We start from the raw sequence: 4,605 nt of genomic DNA on the forward strand, positions 1-4,605 counted from the left end.
AAATCCTACGGAGATCATCATTGATTTTGCATGTCCTTCTTCATTCACCTTCATGGACAAGGCCTAGCGGCTAACGCGATTTCCACTTGTAAATCGGCCTTGACTAGACCACTCCTATACGGTATTCGCTAGACTACTCCCAGCACCTCCACCAAAACCTATCTCCTGGTCCCTGGACAAGGTGCTCCATTTTGCTTCGAGCCTGGACAACGATTCGTGCCCTCTGAAAGACCTGACTCAAAAAGTTATCTTCCTTTTTGCTCTCGCCTCGGGAGCCCGAGTCAGTGAAATAGTGGCATTATCAAGAGACGAGGGTTATATCCAACTACGGGTGAGATAGCCATGTCGTCCTGATGGACCCTCCCGTCTATTCTAGTTCAGCCTTTCAGGCCCCTCCCTAACCTACTGTATCGCGGAGATTGGTAGGAGCTGAGCTCAGGATGAAGACGGACGTGACGTCATTTGGCAATGGCGCCCGTTTGTTTACGTCTCGAGTACCAAAAGTAGCCACGGATGAGAGTAACTTTGGAACGGCTCCTCAGTTACTCAGCCACCTTTCCATATCGAAGTGTTAACTCTATATGGGGTGCAGATAGTTATGTGGCGTGTTAATACATGCGTCCCCTGTTGATATACGATATCCTAGAGGGAAACCTTTAGGGTACTCGCACCAGAAGTTAGAATTCTGTGATAACCTTTAGTTTAATTCTCTGGGAATATCCACTGTAGTTAAATATACCCTAGGAAGCTACTGAAGGAACCTTCCATCAGGACGACATGGCTATCTCACCCAAAAATAGATTTTTCGCTTCGCTCAAAATCCGTTTTTGTTGCTATGATGTCTTCACCAGCCTCATCTGCTTCTGGAAAGTTAAGTAACATCTTTGAATTGTTTAAAAGTAAGCTCTTGCCAGTTTTACTCTTCGATTGAGATCATAATTAACGTAACAAGAGCTGTTGCCAGCTGGATGGCGTCATGGACGCGGTCGTTCTTTCTGTACATTTAGTTAGCCAGAACGACTTTCCCGGCATCGCTTGCTTTTTAACTTTAGCTATTTAGTAATTTAGCTAGGGATTTTTATATTATGTCCTTGTTGTCGTGAATTTAGCTAAGTATATCGAGCCTCATGAGTGCTAGGCTTCCTAGCCTAGGCACCTTCACACTTCATGCATGATATAACCTTCCTGGTAAAGTTTTATTGAAGCTCAGGCAATATTTTATACATTTAAGATATTACTGCATAACATTTTCCTTTTCCAAGATTTTATACGAGAGAGTTTCGGTGAACGATTCTCTCTGCACCTAGGCTACTAGCCTAGGGGCTTTAGTATACTTTCATACATGTCCCCAATTGCTCTTGCATTGTCTTTCAAGGGGAGACTGACACCTCCTATACCTTTCAAGCTAATACCAATCTCCTTGTGGGATTTAAGAGCAATTCCTCTTCCCTCTGACTAGCCTAGGCTACCCTCGGTTAGCTTTGCCCTGAACTGAGTTCTGGCAAATCTTTACTGGGGAGTTCCGTTTCTTTCTCTCAACCACTGAGTCGGTTTCGAGCTTAGAACGGGACATCAGAGTAGAATGTCTGTGTTTGGCATCCGTCCGTCTCGGTGAAATGGTTTCCCAAGTCAGGTTAGGTTGCCTTTACAGGAGGCTAGTCCTTCCTAGGCCCTACCCTGGAGGTCTTATATGACAATTCCTCCTCCCTTGGCCTAGCAGACAGTCCTGTGCTGGTAGATCTTAAGCCGAAGAATTGAATTCTTCCTCTGCCTAAGATCTCTGGTACGAGATTCCATTCCCTTTTGAGATTGCATCCTGGGTGCCGCCTTCTCACCTAGACTAACCCAACCTGGGGAATTGAATTCCCCAACTATGAGGTCATCTACTATGGGATCAGAATCACCCAGGTCGGTAGTGCCTTCGGGTATTACCTCACTTATAGGACCCTTGCCCCTCCCCTGCTGTCGCTTTTGTGTTGGCCTAGCCATCACACACCCTGGCCGTCATTCTACATTCGACCCTTTGGGTAGTCTAAAGAATTGGCCTGAGGTTCCTGCCTGCCGCTGGCTGAGCCGGCTGCCGGCAGGAGCCCTCATCTTTCTTTGAATGTTCTTCAGCCCTCCCTTGGACTGCCTTCCATATCCCTGCTACCAATATGGATGGGATATGGTCGGATGGAAGCCCGAATTTAATTCCCCCTTTCATTTGAACCCTCATTCCGGATGTAGGCTGGCAAGGCTGAGCCTTTGCCTTCCTCCATCCTTCTTTTCTTTTGCCGATGATCGACGACCAACAGCAATAGGCATACTCTGACCGGCCGCCGGCAACTATGTTGTCTGCCGGCGGACGGCCATCCAAAGTCTAGACATTTAACCGCCGGCTGTCGCCGGGTCCTACTTGATAGAGGGACCCTTTGGCTGCCGGCGACCTGCCGCCCATCATCCTGAAGGCAGTACTTACCTTTCATAGCCCGGAACATGCCGGCATATGCCGGCAGACACGGCAGTACTGGCGGCATGCCACCGGCAGAGCAACTTCCGGCGACCTGCCGCCCATCACCCTGAAGGCAGTACTTACCTTCCATAGCTCAGAACATGCTGGCATATGCCGACAGGCACGGCAGTACTGCATGCCGCCGGCAGTCCGTGCTGTAGCCCATACTAATTTTGTCCAACCTACAAGGTGCTCATGGGCAGCCTATTGTGAGACCCTCACATTTAAGAGAGCGATTCTCTCTGCCCTTTTTAATGGTTAACAACCATTACCAATTCCCCAATATTGAATCTAGAAGACAGTGTTAAGAAGACACTTTATATCCAACGATATTATCTTCCCAAAAATCGTTAAGAATTTAGTATTCAATATTGAAGGAGGTCATAGCAATGGGCTGGACAGGAGACATAAGTAGGTGTCTTTTCCTTTTTCTAGCTTTAACTATCCTAAGCTATATATTTAAAAAAAATATGTATGTTGAAATCTGAGAATTTCACCGAATACTTATATGCTTTTCTTTCTTTACAGGAGGAGCATCCCGAGTGCGGGAACAACTTCTGCAGGGTCCGCAGTAGGAACTTCTGCGGCCATGAAATGTGCAAGGCCCATGCTCGCTGCGCAGTCACGAAGGGATCTCTTAAATATTGGGACCCACAGGTATGTACCGTTTGTGACAAACTTGTTAAGGAGGCTTTTGATGATCAGAAGTCGACAGAGTCAATGGATGCAGCAAGAGAGACGCTGCAAAAATGGGTCAGGGGTTTTCAGAAAAACACCTCTGGCCCATACCTTCCTAATGAGAGGATGAGGGACTGCCTGTTCCCTAGGGCATCTTCGGATGCAATCGTTCCCCAGGCTCAACCTGAGATTCCCCTCGTCCAGATTCCGATAGAATCTGTTGTATCAGACGCCTTGAAGGGCATCCAGCTAGAGGACAACATGTCGGTTGTCTCAGAGGAGACTGAACACAATCTCCTGGTGGAAGAACTGGAACAGGAGGATGACGTACCCCCTGAAGGTGAGACCGAGAAAGCCGAAACGATTTCGGTGTCTTCTGCTACGGTGGCTGAGCCGGTGCCTTCGACCTCTTCTTCTGCCCCTTAGTTAGATTCGATCACGAGTACACTGCACTCACTTCTGTCCATGTTCCAGGACATGCAAAAGAAATCGTCTGAGAAGGAGGCTTCTGTTCGGACGGAGATGCATCAGCTCGTGGGGACGCGCTTAGCCCCGAATAAGCTAAACATCAAGGATCTTCCTGCTTTCTCTGACGTCAATCCTTGGAGGTATGCGGATCATATGCCGATGTCAGGGGGGAAGATCATCCTCTCCGAAAAACTGGGCACTGTCCCAGTAGATGATGTAGAGTTCTGGCCCAGCAAAGGGGCCTCTCCGGATTGCTAAGAGATGGGGTCCCTGGAGAATCTGCCCTCTGAAGGAAGAAGCATCCCTCTGCCCAGTGGAATGCCTAAAGGTCTATCTTTGTCGAACTTCAGACTTTAAGGGAGGTCAGCTTTTCAGGGGAGAAACATCAGGTTCAACGTTATCCTTGAAACAGATAAGGGCAAAAATCACCTATTTTATTCGCAGAGCGGATCCAGACAGTACACCCGCAGGTCATGATCCGAGGAAAGTCGCCTCGTCTCTAAATTTCTTTCAGACTATGTCATTTGAAAGCCTTCGCGCTTATACTGGATGGAAGTCATCCAGAGTCTTCTTCAAACACTACGCGAAGCAATTACAGGAGATAAAACATTTTGTGGTGGCAGCAGGTAGTGTTCTAAAACCTGCCGCCTGACTTCTGCGAAGAACAGTGCACTATTTGGGACTTTTAGTGAAGGGTGTACATGATAGACTCTTAAGGTATATCATGTGAGTAATGTGTCTAGTGACGACACTATAGACTGTTCTAACTACACAGGTGACATTAAGCATAATAGACTAACACATGTGCCATGCATACTTATATGCATAGTGTTCCTTGTAACAACAGAATACATAGTGAAATCTTTACATATTTCCCATAGAGTGGCTTGTGTTCCCTTTTCAGGTGAAGCTTATTTTATTTCTGTTATTACTAATTATGCTCTTATGCAGATTCATTCAGCATA

Source organism: Palaemon carinicauda, chromosome 2 (assembly GCF_036898095.1).
Source record: "Palaemon carinicauda isolate YSFRI2023 chromosome 2, ASM3689809v2, whole genome shotgun sequence".
Lineage (NCBI taxonomy): Eukaryota > Metazoa > Arthropoda > Malacostraca > Decapoda > Palaemonidae > Palaemon > Palaemon carinicauda.